Here is a 14,294-nt window from a genome sequence, read left to right on the forward strand (position 1 = left end):
CTTTGTAAGAACATAACATGTCTCATGTAAATTGTTTCCAAGCTCGGTTTTTCTTACTAGTTAGTCCACTCTTACTTTAGGGGATCGGTCTCTGACATCATTGTCTTATGCCTCTGTGGCTGTGTGCATCCTCCTAAAAACCTCCTGTGGCAGCATCCCTAACATTGCCCCTGATGCTAAAGACTTTTCTCTATTTCTTCGAGATATCTGCTTTCAATGTCTTTGCTGATAACCTCTTCAGGGCTTTGCAGAGCTTCGGGGGTCTTGCTAATAGAACATATGTCTGACCTATCTTCCTCCCCTTTTTCCACCTACTTTCTGAGTTTACATATCTTTAGAATAGCATTTCCCAGATGTGAAATATGGGATGCTACTTCTCTGAGATAGTTATAAGTATCTAATACTGCCAAATTATCTCATGGTCAAATAAGTCAGAAAAGCTTTAGGTTAAACCAAGTTTAACAGATTTCTTGCCCACATGACCTATCAGAGCTTCCGTACTATTTCTGTGTACAAGTGAATATATATATAACATGATGCTTCCCACACTTGTTTGTCTGCAAATCTTTCTTGGTCCAGGAATATCTCAAGGGCTAGTGTTCTGAGAGATATGCTTTGGAAAACCCTGTTTTGCAAAAACGGACTTGTAATTTCCCAGAGGTTGGCTGTCCCCTCCCTGGTCCCTGACCATTCCCTTCCCCCTACAGATTTTTCCTACATCCCAGTCACAGATGGGGGCGCTTACTCTGCTTTTCTTCTTAACTCACCACTCCCCCTCCCCAGCCTCAATCCTAGTGTCCCCTCCACTGGCCTCTGCCTCTCCCTAACCCACCATCCTCCTCCCACCTCCAGGGAACCCCAGCTATGCTCCAGGCTCAGAGCCTGTCCTCTGCTCCTCCACCAGAAGGCTCTTGTTCACATTTCAAGCCCTAACTTGACTAGCGTAACCACTGTGAATTTTCTGCAATTATTTAGAACCAAGTTAATTACTCCAGCCTCTCTATATTCAAAAGAACCTTGCAGTCACACAGTTGCAGCATTTATCACATTGGTTACAGTTGCAGGCTCACCTTCCTTTCTCAATGAGCAGACTATTAATTCCTCCAGTAGAGTTTGTCCATAAATCTGCTGCATGTAATCTGCAGATCTTGAGTAAGTGCAGGTTTTATGAATGAACAAAAGGCTCTCTAGAAGTCCATAGGGACTCATCTCTATATCTTTATCAAAGGCATTATGGATTAAGGTCAGATTTCAACTGCAGCCACCAAGCCGCTACTTATCACCAAGGTGTAAGCCCAGGAAACAAGATCAGGATGCCAGGTAACTTTCTATAGCCTCCAATTGCATTTGTGACTAAAGGGGGAGAAACAAATAAATTTTATATTTAATGGTTAACTAAAATAGAAGCAGTTCTAGTTTTGATATAAAATGTTAACATCAACAGTCTGTCAATATTTTGAGTACAACATGTACTGTAGGGGTTAGCCCGGCTGTGGTCATTCCCTACGGCTGACTTCCAGAAAGGCAGGCAGGCCTCCTGCACACAGTCATGGAAATGAGCCTCTGCCAAGTACTTGAGGCAGTCAATTCCAGCCAACTGCAAGGTTTAGACCCCAGCCTCATCCATCCCCAAATTTGAAAACCATGGTGGGGAGTCGAGTCATCAGCTCACCATATCATACCAACCACAGTCTCACAGCTTGGATCCCAGCCCCCTAATCCTGCCAAGGAAGTCACTAAGGCTTCTCAATCAGAAACACTCTGTTGGCATGACAGAATGGAGGCCAATTATGCCAGTTCAGACCCTTTTGCTATCAAATCCCAACCTTTGATCATGACAGAAGAGAGGCTGCTGCTTCATATTTGTGTTACTTAAAAGCTCCATAGTCCCAGAATCTGGTTCCCCTCACAGAAATGGATTCCCAATATGCTAGATGGAAGCATGCTGTCCTGGGATGCTGTGGGTAAGCAGGGCCAAACACCTGCTCTAGCATCTGGCTGCCATCTGGACATTTGACCTTGCACACCCAACAAAATGTTCTGACCATGTATTGTATGTTTACTGAGGAGAAAAATTGGGTTTAGCTGACTGGCTGGCCTTCTTTTAGCTTTGGTGAGAGAAGTACCTGGGACACTGAGGAACTGGCAGCCTCCCCTCCCCCAACAAATGAGTGTGGTGGGTGCAGGGCCAATACCATCCAGCAGCCCCCATGCCTAGGAGTCGGGAACATCATGCGCTCTCACAGGTCACAGCCAATTTCTTCCCACTAGCTTCACCAACATCCATAACCACCAGGGCGAGAATAGCCCAGAGGGCAGAGCTGGCGGCCTTACACCTGAGAAACAAATGAGCCCAGAAAACATCTGGATACAGAAGAGGGAAGGACTTGAATCATCATGGAAAACATGCTGGACTTTGGACTTTCTACTCTTCCCGTCACAGAGAGGGACTTGAGCTTTCGCACTTTCAGTCACTCTGGCGACTAATTTTTACTTCGAACTGTGAGCATGGACAGTCTCAGTGTCAGGAATTTGACACTTAAGCAATATGATAATGTTGAGAACGTGCTGGTAGCTCAATTATATTAATTATTATTTATTCAACATTTACATTCTAGGTACTGCTCTTTAACATCACTCAATGCTAAATGTTACTTTAGTAATTCCAAAAGAGCACTTAGATATTTCTGTCCCATTCTATGAATTTAGGAAACCAAACCTCAGAAAAGTTTAGGGACTAATTCAAAGTTAAAACAGCAATGAGACCAGTCCTAGTGGTGCAAGCCTGTAATCCCAGCTGCTCAGGAAACTGAGGCAGGAGGCTTAAGTTCAAAGCCAGCCTTAGGAACTAAACAAAGCCATAAGTAAGCAACTTAATGAGTCCCTGTCTCACAATAAAAAGTGCTGAGAATGTGGCTTAGTGGTTAGCACCCCTGGGGTTCAATCCCCAGTAACAAAACTAAAAATAAATAAATAAAAAGTTTTTTAAAAAGCAGCAGGGAATTAAAACTGATTAAAACTGACGCTTATCTATATCTAAAATCCTTGAGTCTCCCTAAAATTGTAGTTGCACAATTTTCTTACAATTAACAATTGTATTAAGAGAGTCATGGTCAACTCAACTTAAGGAATATGAGGTTTAGGGAAATGGGCAAGCCCCAAAATAAAAACAGCTAACATACCAGAAGCAAAACTCCAACTTAATCATTTTCTGTTTGACTTTCCATGTTGGAGACTGTTTTACATCATTTCCATGCATCACATTCACAAACATCTGTAAATCAAACTGCTTACTTAAGTATCTTTTTCAGGATGAAATTTTCATCAATGTTACCTTTTTTTTTTTTTTTTTTTTTTCAGTTGAAATCCTGCCCTTGCTATTCATAGAAATGGAGGTGCACATCTAAGTGTGAACAGCAGAAGTGAAGAAAAGGAAAGATGAAGGTCAATAGCAAAGACAACCAGGAGTCTAAACATGGGGAAAACTGTCATCACAAAGATGTGAAATATATAATTAGAAATGAATGAAAACTTCTAGTTCAAGATACATAAAAATATCTCTGATATAAATTTGATTGAAAACTCATGTTAACATAACAACTGTTAATAGCTCACTGTACTTGTCTGTAAAATATGCTTTTTGCCTTCCTTTCCTCAACTAACTCTTGCACATCCTTCAAGACGTATCACATAATTACCAGATTTCTAGGTTGGCCTAATTCCACTTCCAGGTACAAAACAAAACAGAAGGGTTGGCCACAAAAATACATAAATTAAGGTCATTTATGTTAAGCCACCTTACCTCAAAATCTTGCCCAAGAGAAAGTTAATTCTGTATGTCCTCAAACAAAAGTTTCCTTTCTGTACTTCATCAAGCAAAAATTCCAAGGTCCCAAACTATTCCGGTGTCATGATATCATTAAGCATCCGCTAAGCAACAGATGTGCAGACTCTTGCCTTAGTTTTAAGTGGTTCTAAATAATTCTAACCTCACCATTTCCTGAAGTCTCCCTTTCACTAAATTCTGTTGAAATGTGTTTGTAAGATTTGGGGCTCTCTTCTAGAGTTGTATGACCTCATGCAATCATTTAGCAACACTGACCCTCAGCTTTCCGTTTGAACTTTCATAAACTCTGCCTCTGTGGTTTCATGGAAGAATATACAGAACTCGAGATCATGCCAAGCCAGTGGGAGCAGGGCTTGTGCTGGGGTGACCCAGGCAACAGCAATCTAGCCTTGGAGTTTCCAAACACGATTCCTACAAATCAAAGAACATTTCACTCTTGAATTACAAGTCCTTAAAAGATGGCTGAAAATATTGGATGTCAAATGCAAGCCAATTGTAAAAGAACAAATTCACTATTGAATAAAATTAGAGTGGTAAATATAAGCTCTAGATTCTATGCTAGATGTTATATAAGTTGCAGAGTGTACTGGCAACTATGGGTAACACGGGAAGCAGAAGAGGACAGAGCACAAGGAAATCTGTCTCAGAACCAGGGTTGGAGTGCTGGGCAAGGCAATAGGCCAGGATCCTTTCTGAAGCCTGTTTTGTTGCATCACTATTAGTTATTTCAGAGAATGTCCAAGAAGAGTTTCTTTCCCATTAGTTCCATTTATTTTCCCAAAGTTATAGAACATCAAAACACCAGCAATTAACTGGACCCAGTGGCACACACCTGAAATCCCAGTGGCTCCAGAGGCTGAGGCAGGAGGATTCCAAGTTCAAAAGCAGCCTCAGCAAAAGAAAGTCACTAAGCAACTCAGTGAGAACCTGTCTCTAAATAAGATACAAAACAGAGCTGCGATTGTGGCTCAGTGGTCAAGTGTCCTTGAGTTCAATTCCCAGTACCCACCCACCCCCCAAAAAATACACCAGCAATTATTCCAAGGCCCCAGAGTTTCAAATAACAGATCTTGCTGCCACATTTTTTCTCTTGAAACATGAATCTCATCATGCCAGCCTGGCTCAAGGACTTATAGCACCTCTCTCCTGCTCTGAGATCAATCAGTCAGTTAGAGCTACTGAGTATCCTCTATAGGGCAAAGTCCCTCTGCTACATACAGGAACGACACCTGGATGCCAAAGACTTCACTATGAAGCATGTAGTAGAAGCTCAATGCTTCACTAATTTTGAAATAACCTGAATATTATCAAACTATGAGAGCTAGAAAAGGTCTTAGAGAACCAGTTTGAAAGTCTCTGGAAACTTAGAAATGCGTAAGTGTTGAGTTTTTTGGTTTTGTTTTGTTTTTCTTTCTTCAATAACATTCCCTGAGAAAGTAGGAAGATGGTCATATAAACGTACACTGCAATTCTTTCCAAATAATCATAAAATGGCATAAAATCAAAACTGTGCATGTATAAACCTGTATGTGTGTAAATGCACCCAGTCATATTTTATCATAAAGGAGTGTTTGTGTGCATGATTCCTGAATCCAGTTGGAGACCAAATTAGTGGCCTCAAAAGACAACAACATATTATGTAATTTAAATTTTATGTGAATTTAGTAATAAATACTAAACCCTTAACAACCATGCATGCTTTTCAACCCAGAAATTCTATTTCCATCAATTTACATTAAGAACCTGGAAATGTTTACAGAGATTTTGACATGTGAGTTTTCATTACAACATTGTGAAAAACTGCAAGAGATTGAAAAGACACCAAATGACCCATCCATAGGGAAATGATGAGAAAATATGATAGCCTATTTGTACAATGGAATTCCAGTTTTTAAAACCCATATTGTTAAGAAAGTTTTTCACACTATTGTTAAGTGAGGAAAAGTAGGTAACAAAATGTGTGTATAGAGAATGATCCTATTTAAGGTGTGTATATGTAAATGCACATGAGTATATATATATGAACATAGAAGAAATTAGATCAAAATGTTAACCAAGTGTATCTTGGGGTTGTAGCATTATATGCGATTTTTACTTTCTCTTTTTCTGCTTATGCTTGTCTTGGGAGTTCTCCAATATATTATATATATATATATATATATATATATTACATGTATATATAATTTTTAGGTACTTAGAAATAAGAATCTTTTTTTTAATTAGAGGCAAAGTGTTCTTAAAGAACATCTAATCCAAAATCCTTCATGTTGCAGAGTAAGAAACTAAGGTCCAAAGAAGTTATATCACTTGCCTGAGGTGCTATAGTGAGCAAATGACAAAATTAGTATCCTGTGTCATGGCAGCTTTCTTTCTACCAGACCATTCAACCACCACCCTACTGTGGGTATTGTGCTTAGAAATTCTAGCTAACTTCACTTATTTGGAAAGGACCATTCTAAAATGGGCACAGTCCTATATGTGAGCAGCAACAAACAGATTTAATAACACCCTTGGATTTCATCTCATGCTTTGGTTTCAGGACTTAGAAAAAACAGTGCTGACATGACCTCCTGGCATTGTACCAAAGGATGGGATTTATTATGGACTGGGACCAAATTCCTCAGTTTGGAACAATTAATAGGCATAACGTAGGTTTAAAATTAGTGAAGTCATATTTTTGCAGCTGTTCGATTTCTCAATTCTTCCATAGTTTAATTTGCTACCTTTGTGTGCAAATAGGACGATGTGTGCTCATTTATAATAATTAGCTATATGCTTCCACTAACTTACAAAATTTGATGATTTTCAGGAATCATAACAGACCATGACCTATAAATTCAATTTCCAATGATAAAAATCCCTTGACCAAAGTGGATGTTGATGACGAACTAATGTGTTCTGTAACAATCTGTTTTGAGCATTGAATTGACCTGTAAGTGTTCCAGATACTGCCTGACGAAAATGGGTTTTATTATTTTCCATTAGCAGCTGCTACAGCAAAATGAACGGTCAGTCCACAAGGGAAATAAGAGTGTTTCCCTCTTCTTGGTAGCCTCTGCTGCTGCGGATGTACACCAAGCTACCTTCTTCCCTCACCTCCTCCCACCTGAAGCCACCCTGAAATTTCCACTCAAGGACCATGACTGGTAACTCCTGCTGAGTCTACGGTGTCTAATTAGAAGTAATGGCATTGAATTAAGTACTTATGAAGCACCTACTATGTGCTCAGCATTTTGCTGAGGTTAGTATTGGCAGTGAAGGAAAAGTAAATCACTGGAAAGCATCTTTGCCCTTTAATACATCATCAAGTCTTCCAATTGGTTCTTTTTAAAAATTAATAATAGCATCTTTTACCCTTGTTGTGGTCTGCTCTATCCTTTATCATTTCTTATAGTTATATCCAGTGGTGCCTTTTCTTCCTTGAGTTAATCACTAGGGCTTTTGCAATCTTTCCACTTTTGGCATTTGCATCCTGTAAAATTATCTTCTTTTTGGCAAATACACACACACACATGTAAGTGAGGCAGGCAACCATCCAAAGAAATCATTTCTCATGCTGACAATAGAGCCCATCTTGTAGCGTGCTTGACTAGTATGCGCAAGGGCTGGGGTTCGAATCCCCAGCACCTCGCAGTGGAAAAAAAAAAAAAAAGAAATCATTTCTCCAAGGACTTACTCAGCGTCTTTCCAGAGACACAAAAATCTCTCCAAGGAGTTATACAAAAACAAAACAGAACAAAGAACAAACCAACATAGCCTCCTCCCCTAGCTTTGTTCCTTCTTTCCTGCTAAATGAAGGCTTGACCCCAGGTTCTTTCCCCTGCCCGCTCTTCTCTCACTACTGTCTCCCTGGGTGATCTCATCTAATTCCACAGCTTCAACACTCACCTAATAATGTGATTCCTAAATCTCTCTCACACACGCCGCGACCTCTCTTCCCAGATTCTCATCTGCATTCTCAGCTGTCTGCCAACAAGCTCTACCCAGGCACACCCTGACTCCCCAAGCTGAGAACCAACTACAAATCCTGACCTGTGCGTTCACCTCTGTTCCCCAGCCCTGAGTGAAATGCTACCAGCTTCCCAAACAGGATCAAAACAGACAGGCATCTGTACCTCCTTCTTCCCTCAGGCCCTGGACTCAACCCATCCCTTATCTGTCTGTCTCCTTACTATATATTCCCTTCTTTCTGTCACTGTATTGCTGTCCCATTTATATGTTTATTATAGCTGTGGGACTTTTACACGGCTCCTGATTGAATTCCCTGTTTCAGTCTCTCTCTACTCCACCACACTCCGTACATTGCTGACAGATCAGAGCAGTTCCTAAACTCACTTCTGATCACATCTTATGGCTACTCACAGATGATCAACAGCACTGCTCACCTACAGAAGAAAGCATGGAGCCAGAAGAGGCCTTTGTGGCTTGGTGGCTCTGCCCTGTTAGCCTCACATCCTACTCCTCCTCTGAGCATTCCCATATTTGAACTAAACAAGACTGCTTGTAACTAACAACATGAGTTCTTTATTCTTCTTCTCCTATTTGTTGTTTTTTTCTTTTCCCTGTGTTATTCCCTCACACTGAAGGTCCTTCTTCCTTAACAGTGAAAATTTTAAATCCACCTTCCACTTAGGCCAGTTATAATGTCAATCCATACCTACAATGCCATCTCCCTTGCTCATGCTCTTATTGAACTGTCACATTGTGACAGTGGACCAATTCTGACTTCAAGTGATGCTATTCCATAGCACATATGGTAAAAGAACCTGACAACAGTATACTTCCATTTCTTTTTCCTAGCCTTTATGCTATTATGTCAGATATTTGCTATAAACCCCACAATATATGGGGATAATTTTGCTGTAAGCATTCAATTATCTTTCCTCATATTGCCATTTCTGATGCATTTGATTTTGGGCTAATTTTGCTCTACCACTAAGAAAAATCCCCCTGAGTACTCTACTGGATGCCCCATGAATGAGATTTTTCCAGTCTGGCAGTAGGAACAGGAATGATGCCAGCCCTTTGTAAGCTTGGAGGAGTGTTTCTTTCCCTTTAGGGGGTTCTTTTCCCAGCCTGAAGGTATTTTTCACACATGCATGCATGCACTGCTTCCTGCTCAGCTGCAGCCTCCAGGGGAGCCCTGGGCGATATTCAGCATCCTCTCTGTTCAGCTCTCTCCTTTCCAGGAAGCTGCCCTGCAAATTTTATCTCCCTAGCTACCAGATTACTGGTTCCACCTCCTCAACTCAAGGTGACAGCCAGGCTCTGCTGAGCTTCCGTGCCCTTCTAGACCCCCCTCTTTTTGGAAACTCTCTCCAGGAGGTAAGCTGGGCATTATGGGGGCTCACTTGCCTCCTTTGTTCCCCATATCTCAGGGGCCTGATGTCCTAAGTCTTGAAAACTTTTTTTTTTTTTTACATGATCCATATTTTCAGTTTTTTCATGTAGGAGGGTTTCCTTTGGGAAAAAAGATTGCAACTGATAATTTAACTGTGGAATCCTTGGATAGAACTAGACTTTGATGCTATCTGCAAAGTATGCCACTTGTACCCAGCCACAGAATCCTCTTTATAATCACCAATCAGGTCCAACTGGAACTTCCACAGGAACTTCCTCCAAGGAACAGCTGAAAGGGTGCCTTAAATTTGGGATACTGCCAAACTTCTGCTGCGGATTAATGGGGACTGCATTAAATCTGTAGATTCTTTCAGTAATGTGGTCATTTTAACATATGAATTCCAGCAATCCATAAATATGGGAGATCTTTTGATCTTCTGGTATCTTCTTTCTTGAGTGTTGTGGAATTTCTGTAGTAGAGGTCTTTCACCTCCTTGATTAGATTTATTCCTAGGTTTTTTGTTTTTGTTTGATTGGTTGTTTGGTCTTTGAATGGAACTGATTTCCAGACTTCTGTGTCAGTGGGTTCATTGTTTGTGTATAGAAAAACTATTGGTTTTTGTATGTTGATTTTGTATCCTGCTACTTCGCTGAATTGTTTCCTGGAGGAGTCTTCTCAGGTCTTCTAAGTAGAACACTGTATCATCTACAAAAAGCAATAATTAACTTCTTCCTTTTCTACTTGTATCCCCTTTATTTTGTTTTCTTGCCTAATTGCCTGAGCCTCCCTTCTTGTCCAGAGCCTAATTCATTTCCCACCTACCCCACGCCTGCCATGCTGGGGTTTGAATTCAAGGCCTTGAGTATGCTAGGCAAGTTCTCTGCCACTGAGTTTCAACCCCAGCCCCCAAATTTCTCATTCCTCACCCTTTTCTCTAAGCACATCTGGGGCTCTCATATAAGAGACTAGTATTCCAAATCACCTCTCAGATTCCATCCCTCTCTTTCTACACTTATCCATCATTGACTCAGAAGCAAAAGATACAATCTCCAGTGAATGAGCCAAGGATGAAAGAAAGGATGGCACTGGGTTGCCCTTTTCTATTTCTTCTTAACTGAAAGGGGCAAATTCACCTGAACTGAGAGGGAATTGTCTGTAGAAATCTTGGAACCTTTTCCAAACATAGAACAAAGAAAAAATGTAGGCTAGCTTTGCATGAGAATGAGGGGTTGGAGGGAAATTTTGGACTGCGAAGAAGATATTAGATGTATTTCCGCTTTGAGTGCTATAATAGACTTGAACTGTCTCTGATAACTGCTGATAAACCCCCAATAGAGAGGTTACTTAGTTGGGTGTCTGCCACATCATGGCCAAACCCAGACTGTGGTACACAGATGTGACCTGGGGAAATCCTTAAACAGCATTAAATAAGACTGAATGACATAGTGAGAACATTGCTCCCTTTTAATTCATTCTCTTTCATTCCTCTGATTACATCAAGATGAGTGCCTTGGTGGTTGTTAGTGTATCATAACCTCTCCAACACTTGTTGGGTTTTTGTTTTTGTTTTTTTCTTCCAATTAGGAAAAAAAAAAGGTCTCAGGGCATTAGAAAGCAAGTCTTAACTAGAATTTAATATTTTTAAAAATATCCTTTGGATATATTTTTGGTCATCTTTTTTCAATCCTTTGTGATTGATGACATAAAAGCTTTTTAATGCATATAGTGTGCTAATTTAAAGAAAACTCTATCCATAAGTTTCTTTCCTGAAATGGCAATATATAGTGGAATTTCAATTAAGGCTAAAATTGCTTTCCATAGAGATAGATACAGAGTTGAGGATGCAAAAAGTTCATAAGGATCAACACCCATGAAGGGAAGAAGTAGGAAGGAATATCACTGCAGTGCGGGTCTGAGAAGAGTTTGGCAAAATTTTTAGGGGACAATGGAGCAAGTATTGTCCATCAATCTGTCCTACAGTGGTTCATGTGGCCAGACCTTTTTACTGGCACTTCACTCCGTCACCAGATGCTGGCGTCTACAGAAGGGAAAGACCTTGGATAGTTGTGATGCAGACAGTGAAGGAGCTAACAGCTGCAGACGGCTGCTGCATGCACACACACACACACACACACTCAGCCAGAAGTCCTTCCTTGGGAGGCAACATGTCTCTATGTCTCCCACAGTTAACCAGGAAGTTTTTTCAAATCTTCTTTGAGTCTCAGTTTCCTCATCTGTAAAGAGGACTCGTCTGGATTTACAAACTTCAATTCCTGTTTCAAAAAACTACATGTATTAATCTTCCACAAACATTGTATTATGGCTTCTTTTTTAAATATAATTTTTAACCTTTTAAAACTAGGAGCTAGGAGTGAGGGCAACATGTTCCCCCCAGAAAGCTATTGCAGTGACTACACCTTCAGACACACCCGAACAGGTCCATCCATACTTCCATTTTACTATCTAGTTTGCTGAAGATTGCAAGGCAAAGGCACATTGTAGAGCGAAAGAAAGAAAGAAGAAGAGAGGAAGGGAGGGAGGAAGAGTGGGAAGGAGGGAGGGGAGAGAAAAGATATATTCCTATTCAAGGTTTCAGAGCAAAAGGGAAAATCCCTAGGATCATAGCCAATTGTCTTGGGAGAAACTTTTCTTCCTGATCTATTTTTGGCAGTCAGTTCAACTCCGTACATCATTGTTTTACTTATGGCGTGTACAGTAGCCAGAGAGAACCCCATAATCTCTTTTCTGTCTGGTGGGAATCTTATATTCCTATGCACAGTGACAAATGGCCTGATCACAACAATTTTTTTTTCTCTCCAGGCATCGTAGTGTTTTAAATATCTCTGAATCTGTGGAGCACATTTAAAAGGAATAGGACTCTTACAACATACCAAACACAGTAACCATGGTACAAATTAGCACAGACCATCAAACAGTTGGGTAGCATCATTTTTAGAAGCTGTCAATGAATACAAAGCCCCAGAGGGTGAGGAATGTAAAAGAACAAAGGCTTTGCAGACGAGAGAAGCATCCATTTTGAGGAATAGATTTTTTTTTTTCCCTCTTAAAGTAAGTACTACTCAAATATTTGAGCAAGGGCAAAAAATTAGATTTCATCGTGGGAAAAATAATTACAAATGGCTTAAGTCAGCTTAAGATTTTCACCACTTTATTCTTCATTTTCATTTTAGCCTTCTAGAAAAGGCAGTGTTTTGTGGTAGTAGCTTTTGCATCACGCTAATTCAACGCTTCAGTTGTTTTTATCCTTTAGTGGAGTTTTTTTTTTTTTTTTTTTTTTTTTTTTTTTTCCCAAAAACGTGAACTCTTCACAGGAAAATATCTGTGACATTAGAAACTGACTCACGTTTCCTAGTTTTTCATGAAACAATGACATTTTCTCCCTTTGATGCTCTCATCTAACTCCACAGGAAATTTTACTACTGAGCCACTTTCATCTCTTTCCTGGTTTGAAGATAAATGATTCTTGGTCTCCTTTAGACCTGCATAAATCACAAAGCAATCTACTAAGGGATGCCTGTGACAGGCAGCTTCAACTAGAATCAAAAGGACAGTCAGGAATATCCATACTGCTTACAACAAGGAGTAACAGAGGCAGAGTAATCCAAACACTGCATTCCCCTTTCTTATAAATACAAAGCATGGCACACAGAGGTGTTGAGAATCTTGAATTAGCCTCACCTCCGGCACTACTATGAGAGTCTGTTACAGGCAACAAGTTCTCTGCCCCTCCTTAGAAGAACTTGGCCTGCTAGAAACCAAATTCTTGTAAGGAGTACATCAATAGAGAAATCCTTTTCCTTGGGGTTTTTATAATTACCATTTATTTTTCTCCTTATTACAGATAGCATTAGTGGAATACCAAGTAGAACAAAAAAAAAAAAAAAAAAAAAAAGTTAGCACCCATAATCTTGCCATCCCATGTATGTTTCCTTTTGAGCTTGCATCATTTCTCTAAAGGACCTAACAGAGTAGAGATTTCAATTTCCATCACTCTCTTTATTTGCCTCACAAAAACATTTTCTTCTTTGCTCCCAATATTCTTTATATTTGCCATTTTCAAGGGATAAAATGGCAGCAGGTGATTGTACCAATATCTATTTAACTTGCCTCCTGTTTAAAAGACAGCATTAAGAAGCAGTTAATTATCCAGGATCTGCAATGGAACTGGGTCTGAATCTGGGTTCTGTCACTACTGGTTCAGACTGGGCCCTCTAATTGGTTACTCTCTAAGTCTCCAATTTTATCTGTATTTGAAAGTGGGAACCATGCTAGCACCTCCTGCCAAGGGCTATTACGAGAACTAAATGGGAACGTGCAAGAAAACCCTTAGTGACACACCCAGCTCATAACAACCACTTGATACATATTGACTGTTCTTATTATTTATAATAAAGAAATTCACTTTTTAGTGATAGCATTATACAAGATTTTTTAAATTCCTTCAATTTACTTAGAGAGGTGAAAACTGACCTAGGCTTTTTCTATTGCTATGTAATGTCCACATCCATGTCTTCTCATAGCCAAAAGGTATACTATAGCAGGTGACACTGTGGGGCCCTGAACCTGAATTTCACAAAATAGAAATGGTATCTATTATTGACCTAATCACCCAAAACCAATGCACTGAGAGGGAAAACTCAGACATCAGCTAAGTCCAACAGTCATGTGGCATCAAAAGAAAACTGAAGTTCTGAGAAGTTACATGATTTGTCCTAATTTGCAGTAAACAGATCTCAACGTCTGTCCCCATCCAATTTGCCTTTGTCCATTGCTTCTGTTCTGCTGCAAGTCTGGCCCTGTTCACAGAATATTGTGCACCTCTACAGGAATTCATCCCATGAATTTAGCTTCCTAGCCCTGAAGGCTTTCTCAGTCTCCTTGCTTCTGGGTGAGGTCACCTTTTCTGGAAATCCCTATGATTTCTTTCTGTAAGCCCTCAGCTGTGCATGCCGCAATGAGATCAGAGCCCAAACTAATGACGATGTGTTAAGTAAAAGTAATGAAATCTTTGAGCTCATACAAAGCACATTCAAATCTAGAATGTCATCCTTCAAAAATACAAAAGGGGATCATCAGGTTCTCGGT

General features: G+C 40.1%; 1 long non-coding RNA gene across 11 annotated transcripts in view; it reads right to left on the reverse strand.

Moving 5' to 3' along the window:
• Positions 1-14,294, reverse strand: part of LOC306670509 — a 354,071-nt gene that overhangs the window by 135,784 nt on the left and 203,993 nt on the right. The window lies entirely within an intron of this gene.

Source organism: Sciurus vulgaris (genome assembly GCF_902686455.1).
Source record: "Sciurus vulgaris genome assembly, chromosome: 10".
NCBI classification, from domain to species: Eukaryota; Metazoa; Chordata; class Mammalia; order Rodentia; family Sciuridae; genus Sciurus; species Sciurus vulgaris.